The sequence below is a fragment of the Podarcis filfolensis genome, assembly GCF_964270895.1.
Source record: "Podarcis filfolensis genome assembly, chromosome: 8".
NCBI classification, from domain to species: domain Eukaryota; kingdom Metazoa; phylum Chordata; class Lepidosauria; order Squamata; family Lacertidae; genus Podarcis; species Podarcis filfolensis.
The window spans coordinates 40,580,413-40,601,957 of NC_139611.1; the positions used below are offsets into that span (position 1 = coordinate 40,580,413).

Genomic DNA, 21,545 nt, shown 5'->3' on the forward strand with positions numbered 1-21,545 from the left:
ACCACCCTGCAATGTCCTAAACACACAGGAGGCCTTTTTGGGGTTCTTGTGCAGTTGGCAACTTTGTCCCTGAGGTAAGAAATGTATTGCCACCTCTTGTCTACAAACTCAGACTTGCTTCTGGTGGCATTGTGGAAGTGTGAGTGTGTCTTAATATTCACAGGGATTGGCTGCCAGAGGCACATCAGCTGATCCCTTCCAGTGGGTCATGTGTCCAACCTCCCTGGGGGACATTCCTGTGCCCTGGCCTGGGCTAAAACTAGCTGCCTCCCCAATCCTTCAGTGCAAAGACTCTTCTCAGCGCCAAGGTCTCTGCAAACCTGAGGCACAGAGGAACGATGGGTAAGGGGTGTGTCTTCGGCAGTTCCTGTTGCAATGCATCAGGAGGACCGATGTTTGTTTGTGAAAGTAGCCAGGGATTGGGCTGCTGTGTTACTGGAGCATAATTTCCCCCTACATACACACCTCTTTCTGCGCAGCAAGAGAGGGATGGAGATGAAAGCAATGGGGGCAAATATTCTGCTCAGAAGCCCGACAGGTCTCTGGTGACCTCCATACCAAGAGAAGGATAGGAGGGTAGGAATTGCTGGAACGTGCCAAGAAGGACGGCGGCCTTTTTGTTGAAAATCTGGGATGCGAAATTGATCAACGTTCCTTTTTTTCCTCCCTCCCCGCCTTTCGTTTTTGGCATGAGCAGGGAAAAGCGGAGCTGGTGTGCTTCTTCCTGGAATACGTCTGCCAAGCCCACCGCAGCCCCCTGTGCCCCCCAGCCAGCTTGGATTCGGCATTTGCTCCAAACAGAAGGGATGTTCGTGGGCTCCTCTTCTTCTTCTTCTTCTTCCTCTCCTTCTCCTTCTTTCTTCCCCCTCCTCCAAAAATATGTGGCTCCACAATCAGCTGCTGAAAGGATCACAGTACTCTGGGTTTGTTCCCTGCCAATTTCTCTAAGAGCTCAAGCTGGCACTGCAGGCAGCTCCGGTGGCAACCAAAGGAAGAAGCCGGGGAGGCTGGATCGCAAAAGGAGGGGGAGAAAAAAAATGGACCCATGCCATCGACAGAGCGGTGTTCTCTGCCAGGATGCCAGAAGGCAGCATGGGGCCAAAAGGAACATACGAGGCTGAGAAGCTGGCAGCCCACTGCGAAGCAGGTGGCAGCTGAGTTGGCAGAGGTGCCATGGAGGATGGGTTGCCGAGACGCGGCAGCCCAGGCGAAAGAGAGGGAAAAGAGAGAGAGAAAGGAAGAAAGGAAGGAAGGAAGAAGCAGGGAATCTGGAAAGGCATGGCAGGTAGCGAGCAGGCAGTGAATCCGGAGGAGGAACGAGAAAAAGGTATTTGCCTTCCTTCTTCTTTTTTTATCCCAAGGAAAAAAAAGATTGTTTGTGTGCCTGTGTTTGTGTGTCCATCTGTGTGCATGGCTGTTTGCCTGCCAGCAGTGCGCGAGTGTGCAGTGACACACCGGTGTGCCTTTGTGCATGGTTATACCTCTCTAGCAGAAGAGAGCTTGGGCTGCTGGGCATTGCTCCCATGGAAGAAGCCACATCTTGCAGCCTGTGATATTGCCTGGGCTTTCTACCTCTCTTGCTTGTGTTGCCTGTGCCTACAAGTCTAACCTTGCCTAGGTTTGTCTTCAGCGCCCATCCATTTCCCCTGGCAGTGGAAGGCTTTGTCTCAGTCTGGGCAGGGGGCTGGATTTTGTAGTTCCCCCCTTCAGTTTGGGCCTCAGCAAGGCTGAACAGACCTTTTGATGGCGCAGCCCCAAATCCAGTGCATTAGTCTTGCTCTTGGAACAAGCTCAGTGAATGGAGGTGGACTAATCCACTCTCCAGCAATGTATGGAGTTGGACTGGCCTGCTCAGTGTGGGGTGGAATTGGGGGCTGGCATCCATAAAGATAAGGCAAAGGTGGGACACACCAGTGGCTGAAAGCCTTGCATGCTGAGCAGAGGAACATAGGAATCTGCCTTGGTCCATCTAGCTCAGTATTGTATACTCCGACTGGCAACAGCTCAAGATTTCAAGCGTGAGACACCAGGGATTGAACCTGGGACCTCCTGTATCCACTCTGGGCCTTCCACAATAGATTATGCAAATTGGCATCCCATGGAAATCCCAACAGCGCTCACAGCCAAAGGGGTAAGAATTTGCTTCCTGCCTTGAGCCAAAATGCAATGTTGCACAAGTGCAAAGATGGGACAAAATTCCAAACGTTGAAATTTCACTTTGGAAATTCAACATTGATACTTCCCCGGCAACCCCAACCTCTGAAACCTGGCGGATTACAGAAACAACATTTGTTGGCCAAACTCAATATTTGTTTTGCCTAAAATGCCTAATTGCTACAGAATTTGTAGCTGGGGATGCTTAAAGCCATTTCAGCTCAGGGTAACAGAAATGTCAATTTTGCAGGCAAAAATGAGATGGTTGAATATTGCTTGAGAATACACTCTCTCTCTCTCTCTTACACACACACACACACACACACACACACACACACACACACACATTTCAGCTTTTCTTCCCACACATATCAGGGAAATGCCGTCAAATAATGTAGGACAGCGAAGCAATTGAAATCGAGGCAGCTATGGTAAGCATAGGCCTATTAGGAAAAAAATAACTGCTTTTCCTGAGATTTTCTCACTGTGAGAGAGAGGGCACTGAAACAGGGTTGCTTCAATGCAGGTTCAGCAATTGTAAAAAATAATAACAATAAAATCCCTAATGGATTATCCTGGCTTGGCCTAGCTCTGTGTTAGTCGTCTCAAGTCTGCCGTGATGTTGCAGATCAGGCCAGGTGGAAATGGCCCACAGAAGACTGACTTTGCGGTCTGACTTTGGTGAAAGACATATCTCTGGCACTTCAGGCTCAGCCGGGAACAGTGGGAGGAAACAGGGCTGGATTAAGACCTTTAGAGGCCCCAGGCACCAAAACAGTTTTGATGCCCACCATAGGTAATACAAGATAAAAACAATAATGAATGGCACAATAAAAATTTAAAACAAACAAAACATTTATTGCAACACATGACAGGATCTGATTGCCTTGCGTTATTTTCATTTAGGTTAGCAGGATGCCTTCTGGATTAGGTAAGGAAGAGAATTTTTTTAAAAAAACAGAAAAATGAAGGAAGACTGTATAGTGGAGTATAAAGATGTCCAAGAAAGTTCTGATTTTTCCCATGATGACTGCTTCAATGCTTTAAAAAAAATATCCAATGTCAAATTATTTCAAAAATAACAATAATCTCATTATTATTTTTTTATGTCTCTGCTTTGCTGGTGTCCTAAACACATGATTAATTTGCCTATTGGGTAACCCAGCACTGGAATGAACCCAGACTATTATAAAGTTGTGGAGCTGCCTTTCCCCCCATCCCACATGATGATTACATGCCATGCTGGAGAGATGCCGAAAGAATAACCAGTGCACTGGTGCTGGATAAGGGCCACCAGTTTCTCTCTGACTGGTTCTCAGCACCATGTTAGGGCAATATCATTATTTGGTAGGTCAACCCAAACATTATCCAGAATCAGGCTCGGTGGAGGACAGAGCAGGAGGAATGAGTAGGGAGAGATTTGGCTGGTGGTCTCATCTGCTGAAAGTCTTCAAGGCAGGCTGTGAGAGGAGGAAATGCACATTACTGTACAATGAGGCTGTTTTAGATGTCTGTGCAGGTATCAGGTTATGTTGCAGAAAGGCCTACTGTGAAGAAGAAGAAGAAGAAGAAGAAGAAGAAGAAGAAGAAGAAGAAGAAGAAGAAGAAGAAGAAGAGGAAGAGGAAGAAGACATAAGAATTGTGGATTTCCCATCTCTGGAATCCCAAAAGCCAGCTGATGAGGAGTTCTAGAGGGCTTTCGGTTGGCCTAATGACCTAAGAACGGTCATGTAATTTCCTTATGGGCGTTTGCTTGAAAACCAGTGAGTTGCAGAACTGGTGTCATTTCGTAATGTATTTGGATCTCTAGTATTTCCTAGAACTCAGGATCAGTTGCATCATCTTTAAAAAACTGAGGTGGGAGGATGGGGGATCTCTGAAAAAGGCAGCAAAAAACCCACCTAAAATCAGAATAAATTCACAGCTAATCCTTGCACCCAGTTCCAGCTTGCCAGCTCTAGAGAGAAGGAGCTACCTCTGAGCATCCTGGTACCACACTTTCCCCATGCTCCATGGCTTTGCATTTCAACACGGTCTCTCTTTTCCTTGCTCACAATTTCCTGGTTTTTAATACTTATGAGTATTATACCTTGATGGTGTGTGTGTGTGTGTGTTTGGGAGAATATAGAGGATCTTGAGATATCTCTGAGATCAGGAGGCAGCTGCAGTTGTGTGTTGTCATAAACAGCTCCCACCCATGCACCCAAATTGAATTATCAGCTGTGATTAACCAAGGTGTCTGGTAGTGAATGGGTGGCTTTGTGTGAAAATTAGCTTGAGATCAGCAGCATTGACCTTAGAGCACATAACTAAGCTGAAAGATAATAGATACACAGGGGGAAAGAGAAGGAGTGAGAGAGCTGGTTTTTAATGGACTCCCTTACACATACTGGGTATTTGTTTTACAAACTTATGAGTTGTTACAGAATTGCAACCCTTGGAGGTTTCCAATAAAAAGCAAGGTAGCTGATAGGGATGGGCAAATTTGTCACGTTCAGCCCTCTCAGTTTCTTATTTTTCTACGTTTTTCTATCAGTTTGTAATAAAAAAGAAGCCCTCATTAAAAAATTCACCAGTATTTTAGTTTGAATTTCTCCTAATACACACACATATATATTTTTTGCAAATCATTTCACATAGTATCATGCATTTTTGTATGTTATTTTCATTATATATGCATTTTATATGCACTTTCCCCTTATACATGGATTTCATAATCTAACAGTTGTCTTTTCCCAGGGCACCCTGAGAACTGTATTTTTGTGAGGGGTATTGGGTTAGGCTTGCAGGAACAAAAAAAAGTATTTGTACCCCCAGCAAACCTACATTTCCCTGGATTCTTTGAGGGAAATCGTATCCGTTACATGGGTATAAAGCTAATGCTTTATTGGTAGAGCTCAGCCCTGTCTCAGTGCATAGAATGGCCCACCAGATCCCTTCTGTGCTACTCAAAACACATCCTGTGCTCTGAAACAGCTCCTCCCTGGCTGGTCCAACTGGGTAGAAGCCATCTAAAGTGGTTTCTTGGGAGTGGCATACACAATACTTTCAGGGGCCACAAATGAGACAAGGTATGAACCTTTTGCCATGTCACAAAAGGTCCACTGGAACAAAAGACTTGGATGGTGCAATGATCACAAATACAGTGAAATTCAGAAAACCAGGCTGGCGAGAAGACTGTGGCATTATGGCAACTCTTGCCCTTCCAGCATTATCTCTCTCTGTGTGTCTATTGAAAATGCAAATGGGGGAATTCAACCATGCAGCCAGCCCAGTCCCAATCCCCATGGCATGGTCCCTACTGTGGGGAAGCAAGGACATCAGGACAGGCGTGTAGAGCTATGCAGGCTGGGTTCTCTCCTCCTGCTCCATTTCTCCTTCCTCCTCTTTTCTAACCCTCTCTCTCTCTCTCTCCCTCTCTCCCTTCCCTTTCCATATTTCACAGTCCCTGCTTCCTGCATAAAGCCTGGAGGTCTCCAGAGACCCCGGCCAGATGTTCTCTGCAGAGCAGCACATTGCTTCGCTAATGAAATATTCATAGAGCCTCGCTGCCTTTTGACATGAAAACCTTCTGCAGCTTCCCAAACGATGGAGACCGGCCCTGCGCAGGCTGCATTCCGATAAAGGTGCAAGTCCCAAATGCTTCTTCCAATGCTGCTGCCACCAGCTCCTGGTTTTTTAGCAGGGAGCAGACCACAAGCCCATGCAGGCTGGTGCTGCCGACTGCTTTGGCATGGAGGGCCTCCTTCCTTCCACTGCCTCCCCCCGTTCTGACCTTGGCACCAGCCAGCCACACACCATCCCAGGGCAGGCAGCCATTACCTCTGGGTGAACAGCTTGTCAGTCAGTTCTACCATATACCAGCTTGCCCTGTGGCATTTGGCACATGCAGATAGGCTGCTAACTTTGGGTTTGGTGGCCTGGTTAGACATTTTGTGCTTTGCTGACGGGTAGATGTATCAATCCAAGTGCTTATAGGGTTGTGTCTGGCCCACGAAAAGGAACAGCAAGGGAAACATTAGATTCAGTTCACATCAAAAGACGGATTTACCTAATTTGCACGTTGTGAAACAATGTGCAGATTGGAACGTAGCCATCTTTTGAAATTCGCATTTCCTTGAATTTTGCAGTATAGTTCTCCAGCTAAGTAATGTGTACAAAAACGCATATGCTAGGACAAAGTGTGAATAGTAGTGCATATGTGTGTGGGGGGGTTGGACCTACAAATATACATTATATTAGGGCGAATGCTTTCCAAAAATTAGTGTATTGGGCAAAATTGCACATACAAATGCGTATTGTAGGATGAATTTTCATGAGAATTTAATATTTCCCCCCTCCCTGCAAACTGATGTGGAAATGTGGGGAACTGAAATTAAGTCTGGAAAAAATAAGAAACTGAGAGAAACCTAAATTGACTTATTCACTCATCCCTAGCCACAAAACGAAGAGCGAGTGAGACATCAGTACTGGCTCCTGGTAGTCGATCGCTTGATGAAGATGTCGACCCAGCAAATGCCACGCTAAGGATCGTTAGGAAAGGGACTGATAATAAAATTGTCAATATCATATTGCTATTCTGCAAATCTGTGGCTAGACCTCACTTGAAATACTGTGTGCCATTCTGGTCACCTCAACTCAAAAAAGGAGGCGTAGAGAGGCTTCTAGTGGCTCAGTTGGTTAGAGCATGATGCTGGCAACAGCAAGGTTGCAGGTCCAATCCCTGTACAGGCTTGCTGCATATTCCTTCATTGCAGGGAGTTGGACTGGGTGATCCTTGGGATCCTTTCCAACTCTACAATTCTATGATCAGAGCTGGGAAAGGTTCAGAAAAAGCAAATAACCCAGAACTGGCCCTACTAAACACCTTCCAAGATAATAATGCCCACTTACGATTGTGGAGAGCAAGAGACCCTCTGTGGATCCCCTTTGTCTGAAAACTGAGAATTCTCACCTTCTGCTGACATCTTTGGGTGCTCTACACAAGGCAAGGACAGCAACACAGTAGAAGTGGGTCTCTTCCAGCAAGACTTGGGGACCCCAGAAGTTCCTGAATCTGCTGCAGTCTGGAGCTATCCCTGATTTTATTACAGTAGCAGGCAACTTCTGTTTTTCAACTTGTTTTCTCCCCTTGGACAACTCAAAGCCTTGACCAACGTGAGCTGATAGTAACCGCGTTACAGACTAAGCTCTGTGTTGACATAGAAGATCCAATATGGGATTGCTTACTTAAAAGCTGCCTTGATGGGCTCCAGTGCAGAAGCAGTGTGTGTGTGTGTGTGTGTGTGTGTGTGTGCGCGCGCGCGCACGCACGCACGTGCATTTTAAATCCTTTCTCCTTTTCACTATTTTCCTGATCCAAATTGCCCACCCCCCCAGCAAAGCGACTACAAGTCTCACTGAAGGTGTGTGTGAAAATACCAGTTTCCCACCCACCATGCTAGTAGTCACTTCAAGGGATGATGTAGATCAAGAAAATGGTGCCGGGGGGCAGGGGCGGGAAGAGTTAACCACCATCACCCTCTGTGACATGTGGCGTTGCTTGCATGCTTCAGGTCATAGCCTCTGTCTTGAAGGCATGTGAGAGAGCTAAGAAGAAGCAAGGAGGGGAAGAGAAAGCTATCTTGTTTATCTATTTTCGTTCTTTACATGCCGCTTTTCAGGTGGACGTCACAAAGTGGTTTGCATAATATTATTACACCAACACACATCATTTTAAACAAAAGTTACGAAATAATGGGAAATACAAGCGCTATGATTAGAAAAAAGTGATCACTGCTTCTTCTGAGCCCCCCTCAGGCCAAGATGGGCCTCCAGACATGCCTGTGATTACAGTTGCGGGGAGGGAAGGACCACTTGGTAGTGACAGTTCCTCAAGCTTTTTTCTCCTCCACTTTTATATCAGGTGAGATTATTGCTCCATCAAGACTATCCTTCCTTTACCTACTTACCTGGTAATAAATCCCACCGAACTCAGTTGGGCTGCCTTCCGAGAAGAGGTCAATAGTTCACAGGCAAGGTTCATAGCTCAGTGGTACATATAGCAGCTGCTTTGTACACAGAAGGTTCAATCCTTGGCATCTCCAAGTAGGAGAGACGCTCATCTGAAATCTTGGAGAGCCACTGCCAGTCACTGTTGATTGTATCACTGTTAATTTCAACAGGCAGGGCAGCCCCAAGACATTTTAGCACCTGAGGCGAACCACCCTCTTGCCAGGGAAGAGGAGGGGAGTGAAGAGCTACATCAGGAACAGCAGGAGGGAATAAAGATCAACATTGGGAACAGGGGGTGGGAGGAGACCAGCAGGGCCTCCTAGTCACTGAAAGCCCACTGCAAAGGCAGCATTGGGGCAAGGGCTGCCAAGGAGTTCCAGATCTGGCCTCCAACAAGGAGTGTGTGGCAGCTGCTGTCGGCGCCACCTTGAGCTCCTTGGAGAAAAAGGTGGGGTATAAATGCATTAAAAATAAAAATGAATACCAAGCGAGATGGACCACTCAGTATAAGGAAGTTTCCTTTGCTCCAAGCCACAGACAGGACTTCACTGGTAGCCCAGTGTTGCCTACTGTGACCTTGCATCAGGCAGCTCTCAGACAGAGAGAGGCCCTTTCTCTTTTGCCTGCTGCTCCCTGACCCCTTTTAACTGGAGATGTGCAAACTGAGCTTGAGACTTTACGCATGCAAAGACAGGAGCTGCAATCCTTCCTCCTTACACCACACCCCGAACCCCTTTTGTCTCATTGCCCAATCCAGTCTTTCCTGCTTTCTCTAGGTTTCCTAGTTTTCCTTTTAAAAAGTAAATCTTTGCCCCAGAGAACCAGCTGAATTCCTGCCTGCTGCTCCATCCAAGGGGGGGGGGGCTGCCGGTTGGATTCCTGCACTGAGTCCATGAGGATGCATGCCAGGTCAGCCTCCAGGGACCCACTAACCCTCTTATAAGCAGGGGCTGTTTTGAACCCACCTCCTCAAAATAATATTCCTCCCACCATCACCCCTGAAACAAACAAAAAAAACGGAGCCAGACCTAAGGGAATTGGCTGGCTCTGAGGAGTGGCTGGCTAATCAAAACATATGCCACATTGCTGGGAGAGGCTCCGCAACTTGCTGGCGGTGTGAAAGGGAAATTAGCATAGCAGCAGGCCTGTGAAGAGCCCCAGCGTGGATGCCAAGGCAAGCTGCCCAGCCAGGATCAAGGCAATCCGCTGGCTGGTGCCTGCTTCATATAGAGTGCTGGCCTAGAGGGTCATGAAGCTAAGCCAAGAGAACGGAAGGTCCACGACTGAGCTAAATCCGAGGTCTCTATCATGGTGTCCTTGGTGCCCACCTAGGCTCCATGTCCCTCTCAGTTTTTAATTGTAGAAGCAAGGGGGTGTTGTGGCTTTTTCTTTGGTGGGAGGGTTGCCTGATTGTGGGGAGAGGGGTGGCCTGCATTTTGTCTGTGTTTTGTTTGTTTTGTGTGTGTGTGTGTGCGTGCATGCACGTGTGTGTGTGCCGCCTGGCTCTTTTTTTAAGCCGAGAGATCTGTGTACCATCAGTTTCCTTCTGTGAAATGGGTATCTGTGAGAGTTTTGTCTGTGAAGTGGGGTCTGTAACAGTTTCCTAGACTCCACATGTGCCCCCAGCACCAAAGGGGCCATCTAGCCCAGCACCCTGTTCTCACAGTGGCCAACCAGGTGCCTCTGGGGAGCCCACAAGGGTGACCTGAATGCAACAGCTGTGTTCTCCACACTTGTGAATCCCAGCAAGTAGCTCACTGTCTCTGCAAAGGAACATAACAAGGGCCTGCTGGATCAGGCCAAAGGCCCATCTAGTCCAGTATGCTGTTCTCACAGTGATCAGCCAGGGGCCTGTGGGACTCACGTAAGCAGGAGCTGAGCAAAAGAGCAGTCTTCTCTCCTGCGGCTTCCAGCAACTGGTAGGCAGAAGGATGTCTCTGACGTGAAGACAGAGCAAAGCCAACATGGCTAGTAGCCATTGATAGCCTTCTCCACCTCCATGAATTTTTCCAGTCCTCTTTTAAAGCCATCCAAGTTGGTGGCCATCACTGCCTCCTGTGGGAGGTGATAAACTTTGTTTTCTGTCCTGAACCTTCCAACGTTCAGCTTTACTGAATTATCTACAATTTATAGTGTGTGTGTGTGTGTGTGTGTGTGTGTGTGAGAGAGAGAGAGAGAGAGAGAGAGAGAGAGAGAGAGAGAAGATAGAGAGAAATTTCCTTTATCTGCTTTCTCTTTGCATTGCTTATTTTAATAAACTTCTAACATGTCACTTCTTACCTTTTCTCTAAGCTAAAATGCCCCAAATGCAGCAACCTTTCCTCCTAGGAAAGCTGTTCCATCCTAGTGGAGGTAGAGCATAGCCGTTGCAGCTAGTAATTATTGATAGCCTTACCCTCCACGAATTTGTCAAATCCCATTTTAAAACCATCCAAGTTCTTGGTCCTCACTGCATGGTGTGGCTGCAGATTCCATCCTTTAGCCACGTGCTGTGTGACAAAAGTCCTTCCTAATCTAAATAAGGGTGTTCTTTTTCTCTCTTCTGCTTTTTCTCCAGATGAGATGCAAATTTTATAGCGCACCTGAAATTGAATACACATCTTCCCCCCACTCATATGCATACCCTCTAATGGCAAGATGACAATTAGTCTATATGTGACTGCAGCCCATTTAGGGCCAGAGCCTTGCAATTCTTTCTTCTGTGAAGGGTGTGTGTGTTACCAGAGAGTAACTCTCGGGGAACGGCAACCTCTGAGTATTGACAGCCCCGCAGCTGCTATACCAGCAGCCACCAACTCCCCTCCTTCCATTTTCAAACAGACAGGATCACACAGGGAGAGAAAATGGCTGAAGTTCTGATTTGCAAAAGGCCCTGAGCGCAAAGGCTGCCATACAGGGATGGTGATGGTAGTGATGGAGGAGGCTGACGTTTGCTCGCCTGTCCTTTCTCCACAGGCCAGATTGAGGAAGGGACAAAGAAGGTGGGCGGGCGAGATGGATTTGATAGCCAAACCCGGGAATAGGCACCCCAACGGCCAGGCTCCCCCAAGCCGGCCGGATGGTAATCAGCTATGCATGTCGTGTAGAAATAAAAACATGTTCTGGAGAACAAATGATGTTAATTTGCTGAGAGGCTCCGAAGCCGCGTATTAGCAAGGTGCCTTGAGGGAGGGAAGGAGGGAGGGCGCAGCAGCTGTGCTGGAATTAATGGCAGTACGCCAAATTAGCTCTACCATGCATCATAGTCAGAGGGAGAAATACCAGCTGAAGGAGGGAGGGGAGGAGGGAGGGGAGTGGGAGCACGATCCTCCAGGAAGTTCTCCTGTGCAAGCCGCACTGAAGTGAACAAGATATTACACTATTTAAAGAGAGCAAAGGCACATGGGTTGTCTTTCCACAGGCACCAGATATGCATTTGTACAGCAGTCCTGTCTGGGATGCCTTAGGCTGGGCACACATCAGCCATGGACTCTGGCTTCAATGCAACCCCCCCAACCTGCTTTTGAATCTGTGCACGCATGACATTACACACGATGCACAGCCATCCTCTAGGTTCCTGAGGAACACGGCTGCTTTGATGCATTTCCCCTCAAACCAGCTTCAACCCAGAAGGAACGCTTAAGCCACATGCACTTAACAGTGAAGATGAGGTGTGCACATTTGAAAACAGCCATTGAGCATGTGCAGAGGACAGCTTCGCCAAATAAGAGTTTGGAGGGTTTGCAAGGGTAGGAAGTAAAACAGGTAGTGTACATCAGGTGAAGACATCGCCGCCGCCCCCCGCCCACTCTCTGTTGTGTACAGCAGTGTGCAAATCTGACTTGGAGAAGGGCACAAGGGAGGATGATGACCTTGCTGTGTTTTAATCTGCTAATATGTACATGTAGCCTTAGTTTTGTGGATTCTGGGTACTGGAAACACAAGAGGATGCTTCTGTCCTGGATCATGGCCTGGGGAGCAGGTCCTAGGAGGAAAACGTCACCTGTTTATTTATGCATTCACACACAACCTTTCTGCCCTGGCACCCAAGGCAGTTTATAAATTTAAAATTTTAACCCAAACCAATGGTACAAAATATTCCCAGGTGCTGAAGGTCTGTGCTCCCTGGCTTGGACTTCCTGGCTTCTACCCTCTCTCTGGGCATATACAGTAGGTCTTAAGCAGACCCAAGAAAGGTGGAGAAGGGAAGGCCTCAACAGGTTGGAAAAGATGGGCATGTGATTGAGTGATAATATAGGAGAGCCATCTTCAAATATCTGAAGGGCTACTCTATAGATAGTGCAGCAACTTATTTTCTCTTGCTCCAGAAGGCAGGAATACAACCAATGGGTTCAAATTACAAGTAAAGGGATTTAGACCTGGAGTTCCCAAACTGTGGTCTGCAGTGTGTCTGCAGATATGTGGTTGAAGACAAGAGGCATCAAATATTCATATGAACTTTTAATTCTGTTGTTATGGCTTTTTTTATTACAGTACTTTCATTGTATGACAATTTGAATTCTGCAGCATCTAGCACAGCGCACTGCAATTGCTACAAGAGGCAGGAAAAATCATTAAGTGGTCTCCCGAGATCCTCAGCAATTGTCATTTGGACTGTGGGGCAGGGGGGAGTTTAGAATGAAACATTAGGAAGAATTTCTTCATGGTATGAGCTCTTCAACAGTAGAACAGGCTGCCTCAGAAGGCAGTAGACTCTCTTTCATTAGAGATTTATCAGCGATGTTGTAGTGTGGGGCTTCTTGCAATGGGAGTGGGTTAGACTAGGTGGCATTTGGGGTCCTTTTGAACTCTGGGATTCTATGTCAAGGTATCATAGGACTGGTTTGTGCCCTTTACTTGATTGCTCAGCCCTTGTGCCAAATGTGCACTCTCTCTCCACCCCAAAGCAGAGTGTCTGATGTGATAGGAACCTCATCTGAGGCTCATTCATGCCTGAGAAGTCATCACTTGATGACGCTGCAGTCATCAAGGGATGGACCGTGCTCATGCAATATGTGGACCCGCCTTAACTCTATATTGCTCATATCTAAATGCCATTGTTTTGATATCCCCTGCAGGTACTCCTCTTCCATTGGATCCCAGAAGACTTCTTGTCATTCATGACTGGAGTTGCGTCCAAGCTACCTAAGGAAGAACTTCAGAACTGCTTTGGTGTTTCAAACCAAAGGCTCATTTGGCCCTCATTCCGAGGATTCGCAAGATGCTTACAAAACCCCAGCCACAGGGCACACCACCTCTTGTTTGTCCACTTCTATCTCATCCATGAAGATGGCAATTTCTTACAAATGAGATATCTAATGAGCCTCTTCAACTATTGCTGTGTGGCTTGCATGATCCCGAACTACTTCCAAAGCTTGGGTTTCCTAAGTAGTGCTTGCATTTCCAAAGGCACACAGAAGGGGAAATCAGGCAAAGAGTAGAGCTCTGAGAAGGAACTGTTACAAACAGGCTCGACGTTCGGTCCATAAAAGCAAAATAAAGTTCACTAGTTCTTGGCACCCTCTAAAGAAGAAAGGGATGAAGGAAGCCTAACCCTTTTGAGAAACTGGGGAGGGGGGATTTGTGGGGAGGAAACAAGCAGCAATGCATGGTGATCAAAAGCAAGGAAGATCTATGTTGCTTGGAAGAAGAGGACATCAAGAGGGCTGGACAGCACTAGAGAGCTTGGCCCAGTCATAAAAGTGGGCAGGAGTTATGGAATTTCATATAAATCAGTGCCCTGGTATAATGCTATGGGAGCTAGCTTCCTATAATACATGCAACCCACACCCATCACCTTCCAGGTCCAACGTAAATGACCTCAGTAGTGAACATGCAGTTCACAGCAGCTCAAATGTTTGCTGCATAACACCGTATCTTATTCTAAGAACATGAGCAAAAATGTGGATTTGGGAACCCAATGACCACTCAAGATTGAGCCAGTAATCCAATGGTTTTTGTGTTTTGGTTTCTGTATATGTTAGGATACGGGTTATCAGAAACGCATCCTTTGAACCAAAAGCAACGGAGTGTTCTTGACGATGCTATGAGAGTGTGTCATCCATTTGCTAATTAACCACAACCTCGTTGGATCAGAAGCATTATTGCAAATGTCTTCAGCTGAGCATACCCTATATCCACACGCCATGGGCTCTTAAGTATACATTAGGCATACTTCTTATAGATGCCATTCAGGACTTCCATGTGGATGTTTTAACAATAATTGAAATTAGGAAACAGAATGGGTTGTTCAAGCAGGAGGAGTGGGTGACTGGGTGGCAGACCCTGCAAGTGAAACTTTACTAAGGAGAGTCCAAGGCCTCTCAACGACCTTTGGAGGATTAGAATTATCTTGGATCTTACCAGCTGGAAGTAGAGAAAGCATGTTACATCTGTATTCTATTATTAGACAATGTGGGAACAACAATCTCTCTCTTACCACCGGAGAGAGAGAGAGAGAGGGAGAGAGAGAGAGAGAGAGAGAGAGAGAGAGAGAGAGAGACCCCTTCTCTCCTACCTTCCCTCTGTGTTTTGCTATGGTTGAATGTCATGGTCACTCAAGAGCAAAATTTGAGTGCTCAGAGCTCATGGAAACGAAGGTACTACCATCCTAAGAAAAGCATCTGTTGGTGGTTTTTCAACACCAGTGAATTTGGCTGCTCTTAAAGTTTCTTCTGGCAATTTTGGGAAACCTTGCCTTGGGACGAAGGTGTAGCTAAGATGCCATTTCCCCCCGTCTTGAAACAAGACAGGTGCTAACAATGATGGTTATTTAAAGAGTGTTGTCATAAGTGTATCCGGGGTTTCAGTCCAGAACAGAATATTGAAAAGGGATTCTCTCCATAGAAGTGTCAATAATGGAGTACATTAGCAAGTACAGTAGAAAAAGACCTCTAAAAAATAATAATTAAAAAATGGGGGGAGGGGGGGTCTTTGGATGGCACACAAAAACCCTTGGAGGGCCAGATAAGACTAGTGGGTTGTGAGTTAGCCAACCCAGCTGTAGTCTGCACAAATGCACACTGAAGGGTGAGACAGGAGGTGAGTTAAGCCTTCACTCTGTGATTTGCACTACAGTGCTCAAGCCTCATACAACAGCAGATGATGTAAAATATACTTCACCAGTAAGTGAATAAAAAAAAGAAAAAAGAAGAAAATTCCTCAGAGACACACAGACAGTCATGGAATCAAATGTCCTTATACCTTGTTCCTGAAGAGGTAGGTTGGTGCTATGTGTGCAGGTGTGCTATTGTACACAAAAGGGCAAAGGGCATTTCTGTGGCTGCCTGGATATGCCACAGGCCAAAGGGGTGTGTGTGTGTGCTTGTGTGCGGATGTGGGTGTGTGCAAAGTGTGCTTCCTGGCAGTCCCTGTCTGGTTCCATGTACTGGGACATGCAAGAGCGATTCCAGATGCACAGAGAGCACCATGCTTGAATTTCAATTTCATCGCCTCACAATCAGCTCCAGCCTCCTCTTAGTGCCACATTAACGAAGCCTGCTCGTTTGAGTGCATAATTAGCCCAAGTCTTCTACCTCGCTAATTTTGAAGCAGGAGGAGAGTGGAAGCAGGAGGGGGGGGGGAAATGGGCCTTGGAATTTGCATATTAATTTAGCAGAGGGAGGAAAAAAATTGTTTACCACTTGCTTCTCGGTGTTGATCACAGAGGACTTAACTCTTTCACGGGCGCCATCTGGAGCTGTCGCGCTGGGTGCTGCCTGGAAACAGCCTGTGCAGCGAGGCTCAGGGGTTATCTGGGATCTCAAAATATTTCATGCAAGCCCAGCCAGGAACTTATGGAGGGAAAAGAGAACAGCAGCTTTAAAATGTAGTAACCAACACAATAGGTGTTTTTTTTTGATCCGTTGCATAGCATGCTGGAGGTGGAACAGAGGAGCTCATAGTGAGGAATCTGTGTGCTCCATGTGGGATCTGTCCCTCACACTGCTGACCCTCAGGCTTTTGCTCCTCTCCAGAGCCCAGTTTTACCTTATGGACTTCCCAGGGAAGAGACCAATTCCAAGCTGCCAGGAGCCCGTGCAAATGCAGCCTGCAGAGAAAGTATAATTGACGGCACATAGGAGGAAAACTGGGTGTGGATGGTGGTGGTGGGGGGAACGAACGGAGGGAATGCTTCATTCCCGTGCACACCAGGGAATCCAGGTCAGGAACAGTTAATGCTGCAGACAAAGGCGTTTGCTACATGATTTGTCTTCTCTGAAAACAAAGAGCATTAAAGCTCTTCTGCTTTGAAGTGTTTAAGGCAATCTAGTAAAGCGAGACTTCAAGGGGGCGCAGTGCAGGGGGACCGAACCTCTTTGGAACTCCAGATGCGCAGGGAGCATGAGTCTGGTGAGCTGAAAAAAGATGCACATTGAATGGTAGTATAATGTGATCTGAAGAAGCAGATATGTGGGACCATTTGGGGAGTTTCATGGGGGATAGGATAGGAGATTGAAGCGGGGATTGGGGATCCAGACAAGCCAGACACTAAGGGCATTTCCTAACAACTGGTTTTATTGAGCTTGCAGGGAAGCTAGATGACATTGGTTATTTAATGAGCACTCACTCTGGTCTGTTTGCAGGAAGATAATGTTGCATCAAAGTAAATGTTATCCCACATTTCCCATTGCATTTCCCCATCACTTATTGCAAAAAGCCCGATCTTTGGAGGGAGCCAGTTGGTAGTGCAAGATATATCGATCAACTATAACTATACCACCTCTGAATTTGAATAAATCCCACCTGAAAATAGTGAGTCTGGAAGCACCCTAAGTCTTGATGTAGTCTCTTCTTCCCCCCTCCCCATTATATTTATGACGCAGCCTGTACACCTCTGGAAGCAAAGTTAGCTCTCCCAGCTGCAAGCCCACACTTCCAGGGAACCTGAATAAATGCAAGTTACGAACACATGAATATGTTATATACAGAGTTAGATCATTTTTTGTCCATCTAGCTCAGCATGGCCTCCTTTGCCCATCAGTGGCTCTCCAGGGTTTCAGGAAGAGGAAAACTTTCTGCCTCAACCTACTAGCTGATCCTTTTAACAGGTGATGCTGCAGAGTGAACTTGGACCTTCTGCCTGCAAAATGTAAAAATAGTCCAGCTGGATCAGGGCCCCTGTAGTCCAGCATGCAGTTGCTCTGTGTGGCCAACCAGATGCCTGCAGGAAGTCTGCAAGCAGGACCTCAGTGCAACAGTGCTCTCCCCATTTGTGATTTGAAGCCATTGGCATTCAGCAGCATGGTGCCTCTGGCATTGGAGGCATCACACAGCCCTTGTGGCTAGTTGCCACTGGAAAGCCTGATTTATCTTCCATGAATAGGTCTGATCCTCTATTAAAGCCTTCCAAGTTGGTGGCCTTCACTACCCCTTGTGGGGGCACATTTCCTAATTGCAATTATCTGCTGTGTCATAATTTCCTTTGACTGCCCTGATTCTTCCAGCATTCAGATTCAGTGGATGTCCCTGAGTTCCGGTGTTAAGAGAGTGGAAGAAGAAGTTATCCCTATCCATTGACATCCTCCTCCTCCTCCGTGCATCTGTCTCATCCACTTTTAAAGCCATCCAAGGAAGTGGCCATCACTATTTATTATTGTTATTTTTAAATTAGATTTATATCCTGCCCTTCATCATAAGATCTCAGGGCAGTTCACAGAATAAAATACAGGATTAAAAACAAGTAAATGATTAAAACAAAACAGCAAAACAATGACAATAACTACGCTCTATCATCAAGCCTTACAAACAGGCCTTACAAACAGCTCATTACTTTACTTTCCACAGGGAGAGAAACCTTTTCACACCCAGCTAAAAATGCTGTGCTGTTAACATCTTGTTCTTAATGGAGCTCTTGGACTCTGTTCACATGTTTTCTGGAATTCTCACAGCCCAGAGGAGATAGAATTGTTCCATCACCCTCGAAAGTTCAGGGGATGGTGGCACAGGAGAGGACATTCTCTGTGGCAGCCGCTCACCTGTGGAATTCGCCTCCCCCCAGAGATGCATCTGGCACTGTCATTGTGTTGCTTCCATCACATGCTGAAGACACAACTCTTTACCTTGTCCTTTGATGCCTTTGAGGTGTATGTTTCTTATGAATGCGGTTTGTTTCAGGCTGTTTTAATTACATTTTCAACTGTTGCAACCCTCCCTGGGACCTTAGAGGGAAGCATCATTAGCAAAGTTAAAGAACACCCCTTGTTAACCTGGACAGACACTTGCTCAGCCCTCTATAGCGATAACTTTTGCGTCTCTAAAATGGTTCTGAAAAGCTCTGAGACTGCCAGCGCTTTCCAGGGTCCTGAATTTCACCAAATAGCTTCATTTAGTGGAGATACCTGACCTTAGCTTGGATGTTGTTATATCAATTCTGGGGAAACACTTTCTCTACAGAAGCAGTGAAACAGTATCAGAATAAAGCAGATGGACATCCAGTAGCTTCAGCACTACTACCTACCTTTGAAGGGAGAAAGGAATTAATTTGGATTTATAGTATTCATATTGCAGTTCAGAGACTTGGGTCCACCCAATGAATCCATAGGATTCACATGTCAGTATCCAAATAACAAGGAAGACTACCTAGTTTCAGGCACAAGTGACACAGATCAATCACCACCCAGACTTCTAATCTAGTCACAATTCTAATGGCTTCATCTCCAAAAGGATATAACAGAGTTAAACAAATTTTAGGAACCAGAGGTGATATGATAGCTATATTCAAATAACTGAAGGGCTGTCACATGGAAGACGGAGCAAGCTTGTTTTCTGCTGCCCTGGAGAGTAGGACCTGAACCAATGGATTCAAATGACCAGAAGGAAGACTCCAACTTAACATTAGGAAGAACGTTCTGGTAGTAAGAGCGGTACATCAGTGGAATGGAGTACCTTGGAAGGTGGTGGACTCTCCTTCATTGGAGGTATTTAATATCGGATAATATAATCAGGGATTCTTTAGCTGTGATTCCTGCATTGCAGGAGGTTGAACTAGAAGATGTTTGAGTTCTCTTCCAACACCACAATTTTCTGATTCTATTATTCTGTGGACATCAAGATTGTATGGCGTCTTGGTGATGGGCCATGACTCATTGAAAAAGGGCACATCCTTTGTATACAAAAAGTGCCAGGCTAAATCCCCAGCATCTCCAGGTACACTAGGAAGGACTTCTGCCTGAAACCTTGGAAAGCCACTACTAGTTAGTGTCAGCAATACTGAGATAGATGGACCAATGATCTGACTCAGTATAAGGCAACTTCGAATGTTCATGTGCTGGCTAAAAAAGGGAAACAGAGCAAAGCAAACCAGACTAGCAAACATACTTTTTTTCAGGATGGAAGTCCCTGGAAAAGCATGGCATCACAAAAAAATGCAGAGATTCTTAACTATGATGCCAACCCAAAAATGTCTGGAAAAGTTCTCAATTTTTCCTTTATTTATTTTTTTACCTGCAGAATGAAGCTGATGTCTGTATTTTAAATATTTTGGCTTACAAAAACTTTGGTGCTTGTTTGTATGTATGTATGTATGTATGTATGTATGTATGTATGTATGTATGTTTTGCTAGGTGATCTTTGGATCTTTGGGATTTCAGCTACTGTCAGAAGCACTAATGGCAATCTTCACATCTTGCAGCAGCGAATTTCCAAAATTGATTGTTTTGTGCGAATGACTTCCTTCTGCTTCTCCTTTCATTTCCCCTCACCGCAGATGAAACAAATCTCAAACGTTCCTCACACAGAAGGTGTTTTAGTCTTTGATAATTTTGGTTGTCTTTTTCAGAAACTTTTGCAGCTCTACAATATCCTCTTTTTTTTTTGCCCTGTGGTAACCACACCCAGACACAGCGAGACAAATCTGGTTGCACCATGGATTTACAGAAAAGCATTATGATACGGGTTGTTTGACTTTCAACCTATTTCCTAGCTATCACCAGCATGTTATTTGCCTTTCACCACTGCTGCTCATTGGGTCGACATTTTCATTTTTGCCCCAAAATCTCTTGCCAGATTAACCACTACCGTTCGACATGCCTGTGAAGTTAGAATTATTATTATTATTATTATTATTGCCCCAGATTGCATCACACTTCCTTTACATTGAACCACACTTGCCATTTCTTCTCTTCTCCAGACCAAACATACCGGCTCCCATCATAAGGCTTAATTTCCACTCCCTTGATCATCTTGGTCGCCCTCCTCTCCACACCTTCCTCCTTGTCCATATCCTCCTTTAACTGTGGTGCCCAGAATGGAACACAGTACACCAGGTGCAGTCTGACCAAAGCAGAACAAATGATTTGGGGAAAGGGCCATAGCTCAGTGACATAGCATCTGATTTGTGTGCAGAAGGCCCAGGTTAAGGTACCAGCACCCTCTGTCTGAAAAATCCCAGAGAGCTCCTGCCAGTCAATATAGAAAATACAGAGCTAGATAAACCAGAGGTCTGACTCAGTATAAGGAAGCTTCCTGTGCAAATGCTCGCTGTGCTTTTGGCCAGGCACTTTCTGTTAGAGGGGTGGTGGTGGTGCAGAAAAGGCCCCGTTGGCTCATTACAGAAGATAAGGCACTGCTTACAGTCTGGGGCTGTTTTGAGCTGCATGTGATGGAGAGGGTAGAGAGGGGGAGAGAGAGAGAGCAGAGCCTGCTACACAGCATGGAGCTGGTTTGAGGGAGCTGCAAGCAGGGAGGGAGCACAGCAGCTTGTCTCCCAGGCTCCCCGCTGTCTCTTGCTCATCCGAGTGAGCCGAGATGGCTCCCTTTGTTTGGAATCTGTGGGCGTCTCAAACTGGGCTTGGCAATAATTTGTCTGTCTCCTGCAGCTGGCTGTCATTTCACATCTGTGAACCGGTTTCATTTGCACCGTCATTAAAAAAGGAAAAGGAAAAAAGAAAACCCACCACCCAGCAATACATACACCAGGTTTGACAGGTAGTTTTTAAAAAAGAAAAAGCAAAAAAGCTTCGGCTTCCGCCGCTTCCCAAGTGAAGCAAAGGAAGAGCCAGGAGAGATCTCAAGGCAAGGAGTGGGGAGCGTTGGTTGACAGGGCTTCAGAGCAGGCCTAGATTGCAGAGGGACCAGAAACTGAGGCAGGTTCCACTCATGGGGATGCTGGAGACTTTGACAGGTACTGAGCAGGCATGGGCAAACCAGAAACATGGGAAAGAGAAGGGAAGAGGGGCAGGAGCTGCCACTAGAGAGCAGCAGAGAATCAGGACCTCTCTGGACGATGTAGGCACAAGCAGGCAGCGATCCGATGCTTTCTTTGGGAATAAGTCCCACTGGACTCAGCAGTGGAGCCATTGCAGGACAGAGTGCTGCAGAATAAATGGATGCAGTTAGGAGAGCCTTTAGCAATGGAGGAGGTGGTTCAGGTAGCCGTCCTTCAAAGGTATAGGGCAGGGGTGGGTAACCTGTGGCCT

General features: G+C 46.3%; 1 long non-coding RNA gene across 1 annotated transcript; it reads left to right on the forward strand.

Moving 5' to 3' along the window:
* The first annotated feature begins 212 nt into the window (after nucleotides 1-212).
* LOC310768004 lies at nucleotides 213-14,632 on the forward strand. The gene is made up of 2 exons (XR_014551158.1): nucleotides 213-1,327; nucleotides 13,206-14,632. It is a non-coding gene; the product is annotated as an uncharacterized lncRNA (long non-coding RNA).
* Nucleotides 14,633-21,545: the final 6,913 nt, after the last annotated feature.